Below are 15,091 nucleotides of genomic sequence, written 5' to 3' on the forward strand. Positions count from 1 at the left end.
GCTTAGTCTTCCACCACCATTTTCCTGCGAGGCTCTGGAATCTTTGTTGTTAGTTAGGTTTCCTCCCTCCCACCTCCAGCTTCTTACTACCCAGTAGAGTGAGAAGACAGCCCAGTGGCTGGCCCAAAGCCTTGCTCCCCTAGGCTGCGAATGCCAAGTCCCACAAGTGAAGCAGGTCAGGCCAGGTGCCGGAGTAGGCTGACTCCTGTCTACCTTTCCCAGCTGAAATAACTTCTGGTGGTGATTCAATCGGCAACCTGCCCCTGGAGCTCAGGATGAACTATTTTGCTGTCTGGTGCTAGCAAAGGCTTCCCTGCTGGGGGGGCAGCTTCCTACCAGGTGCAGGGAGGGGGGTGGCGGGAGGGGTTACTGAAAGCTATAGCTAGGCCATGACTGAGGACCAAGAAGGGATGTCAACCCCTCTGCTTCATGACATCATGACTCATCCACACGATGGCCTCTGAGTCCTGTTTCATCTGGGAAAATAGGGACCCACAGCGGATACAAGGACTGGGTTAGGGAGAAGGTAGACTAAGTGCTAATTGGGGAGAAGGATGGCTATATTAGGCCACAACATACTTTAGAGCTGCTTCATGAGCTAATTCCTTTTTCCTTGACACAGTGCAATGATGCCCTTATAGAGAAGGTGCATAAATGAGACATCCTAAGTCATGGCAACACTGAGCTTCAGGAAGAGTCAGATTACAATATGAAAAAGTAATGTTGGGGGTGGCTAGGTGGTGCAGTGGATAAAGCACTGGCCCTGGATTCAGGAGTACCTGAGTTTAAATCTGGCCTCAGACACTTGACACTTACTAGCTATGTGACCCTGGACAAGTCACTTAACCCCCACTGCCCTGCAAAAAAAAAGAAAGAAAAAGAAAAGAAAAGAAAAGAAAAGAAAAGAAAAGAAAAGAAAAGAAAAGAAAAGAAAAGAAAAGAAAAGAAAAAGTAATGTCTGGGGCAGCTAGGTGGTGAATTGGATAGAGCACCAGCCCTGGATTCAGGAGGACCTGAGTTCAAATCCTGAGTCGGACACTTGACACTTGCTAGCTGTGTGACCCTGGGCAAATCACTTAACCCCAATTGCCTCACCAAAAAAAACAAACAAAAAAAACCAACAACAAAAAATCAAAAACCAAACAACCAACAACGACAAAAAAGTAATGTCTTCCCCATTAACACCATTAATTCATCCCCTTGTTCTATTTGTGTAATTCTCCTTCAGGCAATTTTCTTTCTTTTTTTTTTTTTAAATTGAGGGACAATGAGGGTTAAGTGACCTGCCCAGGGTCACACAGCTAGTAAGTGTCAAGTGTCTGAGGCCAGACTTGAACTCAGGTCCTCCTGAATCCAGGGCTGGTGCTTTATCCACTGTGCCAACCTAGCTGCCCCCAGACAATTTTCAAACTAAATTTTTCCACATCATCCCTCTTCCCTTTTACTTTTCACTCCTTAATACTCTATCATTTCAGCCCGTTCTCCACCTACCTTCTCCTCCTCCCCCACCCCTTCCACCAGAAACAAACAGTAGAAAAGACCCAAAGGACCAAGGGAAAGAAGGAATAACCAAGTAAGAGACACTGGAAAAATTTGCTGGCCACAGTGCAGAGAATAAGCATACCTAATTTGTGCCATCTTCCCTCATCGCCCTTACTCCTCTAGCCTAAACTTCAAACGCATTGAGGGTCTAAAAACCTTTTGCATAGACTGAAAAAGCAATGGTCCATTCATCTAAGTCCTTGGAAAGCACCAAAGCTGAAGATCAAGGGATCTTGATCACACAAGCAAAGACCAGTCTCTACAGCCATACTAGCTGACAACTGAGTCATGAATGGTCCAAGTCCCTGGGATGGTTGCAGGAGAGTCTATCAATGCACTGTGCTGAGGGATTCCTAGAGATGGTATTCTTCCCTGCCCAGAGCAAGTCACTCCGCTATTAACCACAGGCAGCCACCCTCACAATTCTCATCACCCCAGTCAAGAATGCAAACAAACCAAATGAAATCTAAGCTCAGGGAACATGTTGATGTAGCATTATAGTTTCCTTTCAAAATTGTTAGAAAATCAATAGGTCTGGTTCTCATTTGAAATCTTTTTTTTTTCTTTTGGCAGGGAGAAATGCAGAGAGCTTTGCACATAGTAGGCATTTCAATGGCTATTTGAATTAATGAATGAGTTCTGAGTTAGGCAGGTAAATGTGGCCCGTTTCACTTGGATACATTCCTGATCCTTCCATCTCCCTCAACTCCTTTATCTAACCAGTTGCCAAGTGCTGTTCATAAAATCTTAGAGCTGGAAGGGAACTTAGAAGCCATCGAGTGCAAGCCCGTGCCCCCCCCCCCCCGCCTTTTTAACAAAAGAGGAAACTAAGGGGCAGCTAGGTGGTGCAGTGGATAAAGTACCAGCCCTGGATTCAGGAGGACCTGAGTTCAAATGCTGCCTCAGACACTTGACACTTACTAGCTGTGTGACCCTGGGCAAGTCACTTAACCCTCATTTCCTGGGGGGGTGGGGTGGTGGTGGAAGGGAAACTAAGGAACAGAGAGGTTAAGTGACTTACTTAGAGCCTGTTAATTCTACCTCTGAAATACCTATAGCATATATCTTCCTCCTTTTACTTCCACTATCACCACCCTTGCTCAGGTACATATTACCTTTTTTTTTTGGTGAGGCAGTTGGGGTTAAGTGACTTGCCCAGGGTCACACAGCTAATAAGTGTCAAATGTCTACGGCCAGATTTGAACTCAGGTCCTCCTGACTCCAGGGCCGGTGCTCTATCCACTGCTCCACCTAGCTGACATATTACCTTTTACCAGCAATTCACAGTGTGGTCTAGAGACTCTTTAAGGTTCCCCAAGACTTTCCCAGGGGATCTATAAAGTCAAAAGCATTTTTATACTACTACTAAGACATGAAATTTCTAACATGGTAAACATTGATAGATATTATCTACATAAACAGAAACCCTGGGGGCAGCTAGGTGGTACAGTGGATAAAGCTGGCCTTGGATTCAGAAGGGCCTGAGTTCAAATCTGGCCTCAGACACTTGACACTAGCTATGTGACCCTGGACAAGTCACTTAACCCTCATTGCCCTGCAAAAAAAAAAAAAAACAACCCCAAACCAGAAATGCTTTGTGAGCCTCAATAATTTTTAAGAGTCTAAAGAGGTTCTGAATCCAAAATGTTTGAGAACCACTGATCTAGCTGGTCTTTCAATTCCTCCCCCACTACAATTCCTCCTTCACTTCCGTAGGAAAGGCATCTTTCTTATATTTGGCTTGACAGCATCACCCCCTGATTCAAAACTCTTCAGATCTTCCCAGTACGTACCAAATAAAAATCTCAACCCTTAGCTTACTATCTGAGATCTTCCAAGACTGGAATCCAACGTTCCTTTCCAGTCTACTGGATTTCTCACTACTTCCCTTCATATACTACATACTTTGGCAGAATTGGACTACTGAGCTTATCGTCTCTCCATGCCTTTGCTTACAATGTGTCCATGTTTGGAATGGACTCCTTAGCCCACAATCTACATCTACTGAAATCCATCCTCTCATTCAAGACCCAGCTCCAGTACCATCTCCTTCATGAAGCTGTCTCAGTTACACTCAGCTGGGATGATCTCTCCTGCTCCTTGAATCTCTCAGGCTGCTCTGTTTGGCTCCTCCCTCTTAAGCCATTTTCATGCTTATATTATAGTTATTTGTATACATCTCACCTTCTACTAGATTGTAAGCTCCTTAAGGGAAGGTACTGTCATTGTTCATCTTGTTATTCTCCATACCTAGCACAGAACATTACACATAATGGGCACTTATTGCTTATTGAATTGGACTGAATTCTACATTGGAGTTCATAGTTTGGTTTAGTTCAGATCTAAGGTAAGGATTTGAATAGAAATGCTGTTATTCAGAAGGGCTCTCCTTCTCACTCTTATGGCTAGACTAGGAGTTGGAGAAGCAGGAAGAATGGGGATATTTCCCACTAACCAATTTCTTCAATGAATGATAAAAGCCTTGGTGTAGCACTCAAGTCTCTTGAGTGGAACATCGATGAATTCATCCACTGACTACCTAGCATAAAGCTGTCTTATGAGTGACATCAACAATATTGCCATATTAGCTAATAAGCAAAGAGCAGAGAACAGAATACTCTAGTGGTGAACATTAGCCACCTTCTTGTGGTAATCTCTTACTCTACATGGGGTAATTAAAAGACATAAGACATGACAATCACCCATCCAACCCAATAGTCTTTTTTTGACAGTGACACCAAAGGGTGTGTATTGTGGTAGCTGCTCTCTCCGTGATGTTGATTTTTTTAAATCATAAAAGTATTTTATTATTTTCTAGTTACATGTAGAGATAGTCTTCAACATTTGTTTTTATAAGATTTCTAGTTCTAAATTTTTCTCCCTCCCTCCCCTCCCTTGCCCCTTCCCAAGACAGAAAGCAATCTGATATAGGTTATATATGTACAATCACATTAAACATATTTCTGCATTAGTCATACTATGAAAAAAGAATCAGAACAAAAGGGAAAACCTCAAAAAAGAAAAACAAAAAAAAAAGTAGAAATACTATGGTTTAATCTGCATCTAGATTCCATAGTTCTTTTTTCTGGATTTGGAGAGCATTTTCCATCATGACTCCTTTGGAACTATCTTGGACCACTGTATTGCTGAGAAGAGTCAAGTCTATCACAGTTGATCAAAACACAATGTTGTTGACACTTTGTACAATGCTCTCCTGGTTCTGCTCATGATGCTGATTTTAAGAGGTTGGGTTGAAAGCAAGTGTGGACAGAGAGATAAGAAAATGTAGTAGAAAGAGGCTTCAAAAGAGTTGGGTTTGAATCCTAACCTGGTCACTCATCCCCTGCGTGGTGTCTGGTAAATTACTTAACTTCTCTTGGCTGTGGCATCCTCATTTGTAAAATGAGGGGACTGGACCAGATGACTTCAAATGTCCCGTCCAGGTCTAAACACGATGATGTCACACTTGACCATTCTAACTCCCCCTTGGCATTCCAAAGACTTCTGAAATCCAACCCTGGTCTAGCTTTTCAAACCAAACTTCTGTTAGGGACAGCCAGGTGGTGTAGTGGATAGTGCTGGCCCTGGAGTCAAGAGGACCTAAGTTCAAATCTCACCTCGAACACTTATTAGCTGTGTGACCCTGGACAAATCACTTAACCCTGATTGCCTCAGATATCCAGGGCTATCTCCAGTGGTCCTGATGTATATCTTGCCACTGGACCCAGATGGCTCTGGAGGAGAGACTGAGGCTGGTGACTTCGCACAGCCCTCCCTCACTTAAATCCAATTCACTACAAGTGATGACATCACCTCCTGATGTCATGGCCCTCTTTGAGAATGAAGAACAAACAATAAGTTCCAGCTATATTGAACTATCTCTCTCTCAAACACCTTGCCCACCTCACCCCTTTTGCCAAGAATGGCCTCATCCTTCCTCTCCATTGATCTGAATCCTACAAACTCTTCAAAGTCAGTTCTGCCTCCTAGGATCATCATAGCCCACAGTGGCTTCTTCCTCCTCTAAACTTCCACAAGCACATATTATCTGTATTACTCATTAGGTATTATCACACACTGGATTATATTATATCATTAGTTGCCTTTTTGCATATACTTTGTTTCATCACACTGTAAGATCTTTGAAGGCAGGGACCACTTTTTATTTGTTGTTGTTCAGTCATTTTTCAGACGTGTCTGACTCTTGGCAAAGACACTGGAGTGGTTTGCCATTTTCTTCTCCAGATCATTTGACAGATGAGGAAACTGAGGCAAACAGGGTGAAGTGACTTGCCCAGGGTTACACTGATATTAAGTTTCTGAGGCTGGATTTGAACTCAGAAAGATGAGTCCCTGATTCCAAGCCCAGTGCTCTATCCACTGCACCATCTAGTTACTAACCAATTTTTATACATCAATTTAATTCAACAAAAATTTAGCAAGTATCCTGTCTGAGGCATTATGCTAGGTACTACACCTATATAGACACAGATCCTGTTCTCAAGGTGTTTACAATCTAATAGGTGAGAGGAAAGGACTAATACGCAAATAACTAACTAGTCATAACTACTCAAGTTCCAGAAAAGAAAGTTCTCACCACCATAGTCCTTGTCAGTATCAGATGGTTATACACCAGAAATGGATATGGTTTTATCAGTGAAAATGATACTGAAGATGGCTTACCACTTGTTTTGCTGCTGTACCCGAAGGACCAAGAGAGCTTTTCCATTAGACTCACAGCTGAAACCTCCTCTAGTGTTGTGTCCCCAATCAGAATGTGAGCTCTATGAGGAAACTGAGCATGCTGCTAGGGGCAGCTAGGTAGCAAAGTGGTAGAGTGATGGGCCTGGAGTCAAGAAGCCCTAAGTTCAAATCCAGTCTCAGATACTTACTAGCTTTGTTACCCTGGGCAAGTCATTTATCCAGCATCTGCCTCAGTTTCTTCAATTGTAAAATGGGGATAATAATAGCACCAGCTTCCATGGTTTAGGGGCAGCTAGGTGGCAGAGTGGAGAGAGCACCAGAGCTGTAGTCAGGAGGACCTGAGTTTAAATTCAGCCTTAGACACTTATTAGCTGTATGACCCTGGGCAAGTCACTTGCCCCCAATTGTCCTCCCCCCCCAAAAAAGAATGTGAGCGCCCTGAAAGCAGGAACTGTCTCCACTTTTCCATTTGTCCCTTCAGCTCTTAGCACAGTGCACTTACACAGTGCACAGTACACTTAATAAATGTATTTTAGCCCAGTGCTTTGCATATAGTAAACACTTGAGAAACGTTTTAGTACAGTGCTTTGTATATAATAAACATTCGATAAATGTTTTTAGCTCAATGCTTTGCATAAAGTAAACACTATATACATTTTTTTCTATACAAATATAAATATAAGAAAAAGGAGAATAAATAAATATAAATGAATAGGCTACAGGCAATTTTCTATAATAAATTTGAGACTATAAAGAGTACTTTAATCTAGGGAGGGCATGGAAGACCTCGTATTAAGAGGGGCAGTGTATGTGTGGAACTTTGAAGGGAGGGCATTTGCTCCAAGGAGATGGGAGCCCGGAATGAGTTCCTTTCACATACAGAATTGGAAAAGGCACAGACAGAAAATGGGTTAGGTTGGCTTGGCCACAGAACACTCGAAGGGGAGAGGTAAGAAATCAGTTTGGAAAAATGACTTTGAGCCAGGCTACAAAGGGTCACGGGTGAGAAGTTGGCACTTCATTCTGGTGGCAGTGGAAGTCACTAAAGGTTTCCGTGTTTCTGAAGAACATAATCACAGCAGCACATTAGGAAGATTACTCAGCCAGTGAGGCACAGCACAGATTGGAGAAGGGCTAGACTGTTGGCAAGAAGAGAAGGTAGGAGGTTATTACAATAGTCTAGAGGAGAAGAGATGAAAGTCTAAACCGTACTTGCAGTAGGAGTGGAAAGGAGAAAACAGATGCAAAAGATATTGCCGAGATCAAAAAGACAGGACTTGGCAACGGATAAGGCTGGAGGAGAGAGAGAGAGTCCTCTGAATCCTCACCCAATCAGATCAGAAATCTCAAGCCAGGTTTCTTATCCCCACTATCAAATGAAAACCCAGCACTTTTCTTTAGCTTTAAATTGAAAACTGAAGATGTTTTGCTTACTGCGCTCTACAGACAATACAGAAAGAGAATGTCATCTCCAGGTCCCAGAGTACGGAAAGCTGTGGAAAGCCATTGATGGACCACTGTCTGACATCCTCACAGGGGTAGGACAGTGCCTAGAAACTTCAGGAAAGTGCTCTCCCTGGGGAATATGGGCTCAAAAAGAAATGTTTCCACCTCCTCTCCCTTACACTGTGAGCTCCTTGAGAGCAGGGACTATGTTTTGCCTTTCTTTGTAGAAGGCTAGGTAATGCAGGGGACAGGGTGCAGGAGCTGAAAATAGGACCACCAGTGTTCAAATCCAGTCTAAGAAATTTACTAGCTGTGTGACCCTAAGCAGGTCTCTTAGCCTCTGACTGTCTCAGATTTCTCATCTTTAGAATGGGGATGGGGGCAGCTAGGTGGCACAGTGGATTAAGCACTAGCCCTGGATTCAGGAGGACCTGAGTTCGAATCTGACCGCAGACATTTGACACTTACTAGCTGTATGACCCTGGACAAGTTACTTGATCCTCATTGCCCCACAAGAATAAAATAAAATAAAATGGGAATGACACCTGCCTCCCCAGGTTTGTTGTGGGGGATTAAATGAGATAGTATTTGGAAAGGGCTTTGCAAACCTTGTAAATGCCATGTAAATACTAATGATTACTACAGGTATCCCCTGCTGAGTTTAGTTCCTAGCACATAATAGGTGCTTAATAAATGCTATGTGGGGGCAGCTAGGTGGCACAGTGGATAGAGCACCGGCCCTGGAGTCAGGAGTACCTGAGTTCAAATCTGGCCTCAGACACTTTACACTTACTAGCTGTGTGACCCTGGGTAAGTCACTTAACCCCAATTGCCTCAAAAAAAAAATGCTATGTGGATTTATTAGGGCAGCTAGGTGGTACAACAGTAGATAGAGTACCAGTCATGGACTCTTCTTTCGGAGTTCAAATTTGGCCTCAGACACTAGTTGTGTGACCCTGGGCAAGTCACCTAACCCTATTTGCCTCAGTTTCCTCAGCTGTATAATGAGCTGGAGAAGGAAATGGCAAACCATTCCAGTATCTTTGCCAAGAAAATCCCAAATGGGGGGCAGCTAGGTGGTACAGTAGATAGAGCAGTGGCCCTGGAGTCAGGAGTACCTGAGTTCAAATCTGGCCTCAGACACTTAACACTCACTAGCTGTGTGACCCTGGGCAAGTCACTTAATCCCACTCACTAAAAAAAAAGACAAAAAAAGAAAATCCCAAATGGGATCATGAAGAATCAGACACAACTGAAATGACTGAACATCAGTGACAATAAATGTTATTTGAGTGACTGAAAACTCATTCACCAAAGCCATTGTAATCAGATGATAGGCATTCACTTTGTGGGAACTGATACTTCACTCTTTGATTAACTCATAGCTCCATCCCCTCAAAAATTCAGATCTCATTCTAAAGCTGAAATTATGTCATTGAGGAGAATGAAGGTGGAAGTCTCTGAAAGTGGCCTAAGCAGACTGACTGTCCATAGCATAGAGAAGACCGAATTTGGACTCAGAAGCCCTGGGTTCCAGTCCTAACTCTGCTTTGTTGTTGTTGAGTTGTTCAGTCATGTCCCACTCCACATGACCCAATGGACTTTTGTCCATGGGATTTTCTTGGCAAAGATACCAGGATGGTTTGCCATTTCCTTCCCCAGCATACCTTCATTTTACAGATGAGAAACTGAGGCAAGTAGGGGGAGAGTGACTTGCCTAGAGTCACACATCTAGTAAGCATCTGTGGACAGATTTGAACTCAGATCTTTCTGACTTCAAGCCTTGTGCTCTATCCAATCTTAACTGCCCTCCTAACTCTGCTACTTACTAGCTTATGTAACCTTGGACAATCCATAAATCAATAAACATGAATAAAGTGCCTACTATGAGCCAGTCACTGGTGCCAAACACTGCTGATACAAAAAGGGGCAAACCAACAAACAACAAAAATCAGTCTCTGCCCTCAAGGAGCTTACAATCTAATGGGGAGAGACCACATTTAAATACAAAATCAGAGAGGTAAGTCTAAAATCCCTTGTTAGTCATTTTAACAGCCAAGAAACTCTCATTACTATCTAACCTAAACCTAACATTCTACAGTGGTAGAACAGAAAGCATACTGGATCTGGTGAGGACAGGCACTCCAATCCTTGCTCTGCCTCTATTACCTATGTGATCTCTGGCCTGTCACCTTAACTCTAGGTCACAGTTTCCTCATCTATAAGAGGAAGGGTTTGAACTACGTGACCTCTGACATTTCATCTAGCTCTAATTCTATGACCCTGATACCATGTCTCTTCTTTATTATCCTGTTCTCTAAAGAAACACAGCCTTTCACCACCCCTCACAAGGATTTATAAGACAGCAAGGTGGCACATTGGGTGCCAGCCCTTGAAGTCAGTGGGAGCCGGGTTCAAATCAGCCTCAAATACTTACTGGCTGTCTAGCCCTTGGCAAGTCACTTCACCCTGTTTGCTTCAGTTTCCTCATCTGTCAAATGAGCCAGAGAAGGAAATGGTAAACTGCTCCAGTATCTCTGCCAAGAAAACTCCAAATGGGGTCATGAAGAGTCTGACAAGACTGAATAACAAAATGTCTTTAATCCATTCAAGGGGGCAGCTAGGTGATACAGTGGATAAAGCACTGGCCTTGGATTCAGGAGGACCTGAGTTCAAATCCAGATTCAGGCACTTGAAACTTACTAGCTGTGTGTGACCCTGAGCAAGTCACTTAACCCTTATTGCCCCACCAAAACAAATAAATAATTAAAAATAATTTATTCAAATCCACCAGAAAAGTCATCAAATTATGCAATAAAAATTACATGTAATCGGGGCAGCTAGGTGGTGCAGTGGATAGAGCACCAGCCCTGGATTCAGGAGTACCGGAGTTCAAATCCGGCCTCAGACACTTGATACTTACTAGCTGTGTGACCCTGAGAAAGTCACTTAACCCCAACTGCCTCACCAAAAAAAAAAAAAAATTACATGTAATAAAGAGCCATGGAAAGATGTACTGAAAATTAATTGGAAACTAAATAATCTCATCTTAAAGAATGAGTGGGGGGCAGCTAGGTGGCGAAGTGGATAGAGCACTGGCCCTGGAGTCAGGAGTACCGGAGTTCAAATCCAGCCTCAGACACTTAACACTTACTAGCTGTGTGACCCTGGGCAAGTCACTTAACCCCAATTGCCTCACTAAAAAAAAAAAAAAATTTAAAGAATGAGTGGGTCAAACAACAAATCATAGAAACAATCAATAACTTCATCCAAGAAAATGACACTAATGACACAACATACCAAAACTTAAGGGATGCAGCCAAAGCAGTTCTTAGGGGAAATCTGATATCTCTAAATCCTTACATGAATAAAATAGAGAAAGAGGCATGCAACTAAAAAAGCTAGAAAAGTTATCAAATTAGAGCAGAATCAGAATGTGGGTTCCTGAAATGCCACAAAGAACTCATTATCAGTTGGCCTCATCTATAAGATAGCTCCATGGCAGGGACCCTAATACAGCATTATAGAGAAACTTTAGTGTAATCCGTCTTAATGGCCAAAAAAAGGAGTGGTCTTCCTGTGATATTACCAAGGTTAATGTTGGGCTGGGGAATAAAAAAAAAAAAAAGCAAGAGCTGAAGGAGAGACCCCTCAATGACACCAAATTGAGCCAAGTTGGAGAACCTGTGTCTTTGTACAGAGGGAAAGGGAAAACAGCAGAGCTCTTAAAGTACTAATAGAAGGAAGATGTGTGGAGGGTCCCTGTAAGCCAAGGACCAGACCCCAGAGTTTCTGTGGTTCATGAAAGCCAGACGAACATCTGTGGGGGGTCTGACAGTACCTTTCACAAGTGTCCTTTCTGATGTGGCTGCATGTCAAGAAATTGTTCTCTTTTCTATTATGCTTCAAAGCAAAATGGGATAGAAATGAAAACTACTTCAGTCATAGGGGGATACTTGTGGTGCAGTGAAAGAACAAGAGATCTGGACTCAGAGAAGACCCTGTAAATCACCAGGCAAGTTACTTTGCTCTAGGCTATATCTTTTTTCATCTGTAAAATTAGAGTGTAGAAGGAGATTTGAACTAGATTTGCCTCAAACTTCCTTCCAGCTCTAAATACCATGATCCTCTAAGCAGAATCTTTGGGTTTAGTTGGGTCATAGAATAGAGAAATGTACTCTTGGGCAGTATGGGAATGAGGTGGCATGTTCATACCTATTAGAGGGGGGAAAAAATCACATTCCCCTAAAGACCATGGATTAAAGACGATAATTTAGACCTTAGCTAGTATTTTCAGAAAGACTGGCCTAGACAGAAGATGACTTCTCTTAACGCCATGAAACACATTCAGGTTGTCCAAATTTTCCCCATCCCGCATATTATCTTGTCTAAAAGGTGAGTTATAGTATTATAGTATAAAGCCGGGCTTCTTAAACTTTTTCTACTCTCTACCCGGAGAAATTTTTACTCAACCCAGGATATATAGGTATATAAAACAGGTATACAAATCAAACATTTACTGCCAAATTTTTCAGGATCCCCACATTTGATTATGCCATATGGGGCTTAAGAAGCTTTGGTATAAAGTAGCAGTATCTAAAAGGAGCAAAGGAGTGCCAACTTACCGAGGAAGGTTACAGTCTCTCCCCTAAAGATCTTTCAGCCCAAAGAAAATGCCACTCTCTCCCTGGTGGGTGATGTGGCCCTAGCTACTCCTGGCACAGACGCTGACCACTGGAAGTCTCCACCTCGAAGAGTCTAGGAAGCTCCAAAGGCTGAAGGTGTCATGTGTTTTCCTAGATGCCCAGCGATGATGCTGCTCACCTTGTCCTCGATGTTCTGAGATCCATGGGCTCTGTGGCTGCTTCTTTCCACACCCCTTTCCCGGGGTGAGGGCACGGAGCTAAGCCAAGGGAGACTGATTGGAAGGAGGGGTGCTCAGGGGCAGAAATCAATCCCCTTGAGGCCAGTTCAACAGCATCCATGACCACCCTTGCTAGAGATGGGGGGGAGGCTCCTAGAGGGGAGAGAGGGAGGCGAGGATTGAATACAGAAAGGAACTGGCCCCTTTCAAGGCGGCCCCACACCCTTACTGCTTCCTGGGGCTCAGAGATGGGGGCTTCTCCAAGAACATGGTGACATAAATAGCACCACTGCCCAGGCCCAAGAACGAGGAAGAGGAGGAAGAGGAGGAGGAGAAGAGCTGGAGGGCTGGTTTCTTAACATCCACAGGAAAAGGGGGCAGAGGGGGGGTTGGAGGGGAGAGGTGGCTAGTGATAAAAGAAGGGATTAATGAAGGAAATACAAAGAGTAAGGGGGTGACCGATGGGGTGCGAGTGTGCGGGAGAGATGATGTGGAGGGTCTCCGCGGGCCCTGGACGAAGGGGGCTCGGGGGCTGGGTCCTAAATGGTCGCCGCGCCCACCCTGCTCTCCAAGGCTCCGCCAAGGCCGCGCGCTGCCGCCGCCGCCACTACCACCTCCTCCTCCTCCCTCTTGTCTGCACAATGAAGCTCAGACCCGCTCCATCTCCCCCAAACTCCTCCCCTCCGGGCCTGGGACTCAGCAGTCCTCGCCCCTCAGCCCTCCCGTCCTCCTGTCCGGCCCGATGCTGGGAGCTCACCGCCGAGGAGCCGCCGCCGCCGCCGCCGCTGCTCAGGGCTGGGCCATCCCACCTCCACCTCCACCTCCACCTCTCCCTTCTCCGGCCACCGGCACCGCCACGACCGCGGCAGCCCTGCCTGCCTGCCTCCCTCTCGGCCACCGCCGCTCCAGGGGCGGGAGGTCTCGGTTTGCGGCACCCCGAGCCCCCGCCGGTTCCTCCCCAGTGAGCTCCGCCGCCACTGGCGGCTGCTGCAGACACGCAGAGAAGGGCCGAGGGGACCCGGAGCGGGCAAGAAACTTTGCTGCGCCGCGCCGGGATCTGCTAAGACGCGCCGCGCTGCGCTGCGCCGAGCCGAGCTGCGCTGCTGTGCTCTGCGCCGCGCCGCGCTCGGTTCCGCACCGCCCGCCCCTCCTCCCGGCCTCTCTCTCCTCCTCCCCCAGCCCGCCCGCCTAGCCTACGCGGCCCCAGGCCCGCCTCCCTCATCCTCGTCCTCCCGCCTCCCTGCGCCCCCACTCACCTTTTCTGTACTTCCTCTCCGACATTCCCACCCCATCCTCCAAGCTCTTTCTTGTCTTCCTCAGTTCCTCTCCCTCCTTCTGTCCCCTGTCCATCGCTTGTACCCATCGGGTCCCTCGGGCCTGCTCCCCGCACTGCTTCGACCCCCTGCCCCCTGACTCTTCGGGCCCCGGGCCCCAGCTTTCCTTACCTCAGGTCTGCGCTCTACGCTGTCTTTGCGATCGCTCCTACCAATGTCACTGGCTTGCCTCCTCGTTCCCCTCTGCCCTCCCCGGGTCCGATCTCTTGGCTTCTTCCAGTCGTTCCATCCTTGTGCCCCCCCCCCTTTTTTTTTGCTTTTTCCTTCTCTCTTCAGCTTTGTACTTTCCCTTTCCCCATCCCTATTCCTTATTTCCGGATTCGGCCTTTTCAAACTCCCCCTTGCCTATTCTCCTTCCATCCTCCAGTTTTCTTCTGAGTCTTGCCATCCTCATATCTCCCTTCCCGCCCACTTGGATATGTTTCACTTAACTTGTTTCTGTCTTTTTGAAAAATTAAATATATTCCTTGTGCTTTATGGTCTACTCTAAAATGCCCTCCTCCTTCATTCCTTTCCTATTTATTCCATCTTCAACTTCCTTCTCCATAGTCTCAATCAGTTGCTCTCTCCTTTAACATTCTCCACTCTTCCTCCATGCGCATCAGTCTTAATTAGGAGAAAAGCGACGGTTAAAATAGCTAAAAAAGAAAGGGCACTAAAATAGGAGGGTGGTGAAAACTAAATGTAAGGTTTTGTTTTTTTTAACTTCCTTAAAAGAACAACCACCACCTCCCAGATGCGTTAGAGACATAATTGGATAGCACTCTGGACTTGAGAGTCAGGTATCCCACCTTTGAAATCTACAAGCTCTTGTAGACCTTGGGGAAATCACTTAGAGCCTCAGTTTATTCTTCTATAAAACAGGGATAATAACATGTGAAGACAGTATTTACAAACGTCGAAGAAATGTGTGTTTTACGATTGTCATTGAAATCAAGCCTCTTCTCTAGATTCATTAATTACTCCCCAGTTGCTAGTTGGGTACCTTGGGACACTGACTTGAATACTTGAAGGAGCTGTAATTTCACTCTGCATAACTGAGTACTTCCTCCACATGGCATATTGCAATCTCTTTTTAACTTAATAGATGGCTTCAAATTCTACATTTTGAATCACCTCAGTATCACCTCCCACTCTCTTCTCCTTTGCTCCAGGCTTGGAAAAAGAAGTGGCTCTTTTCCTTGTGGAGGCCAACCTGTGC

General features: G+C 45.1%; 1 protein-coding gene across 7 annotated transcripts in view; it reads right to left on the reverse strand.

Moving 5' to 3' along the window:
* Positions 1–14,352, reverse strand: part of GPR161 (G protein-coupled receptor 161) — a 59,641-nt gene extending 45,289 nt beyond the window's left edge. Inside the window, exons 1-2 of one of the 7 annotated variants that reach the window (XM_044001711.1) lie at positions 14,002–14,349; positions 12,318–12,709 (exon numbers count right to left, since the gene is read on the reverse strand). The gene's annotated coding sequence lies outside the window, so the exon portion shown is untranslated. Of the gene's footprint in view, positions 1–12,317; positions 12,710–13,313; positions 13,702–13,812; positions 13,895–14,001 lie in introns of those variants that run through there. The other 6 variants (XM_044001712.1, XM_044001713.1, XM_044001710.1 and 3 more) reach the window with 6 other exon arrangements.
* Positions 14,353–15,091: the final 739 nt, after the last annotated feature.

This window comes from Dromiciops gliroides, chromosome 4, assembly GCF_019393635.1.
Source record: "Dromiciops gliroides isolate mDroGli1 chromosome 4, mDroGli1.pri, whole genome shotgun sequence".
Lineage (NCBI taxonomy): Eukaryota > Metazoa > Chordata > Mammalia > Microbiotheria > Microbiotheriidae > Dromiciops > Dromiciops gliroides.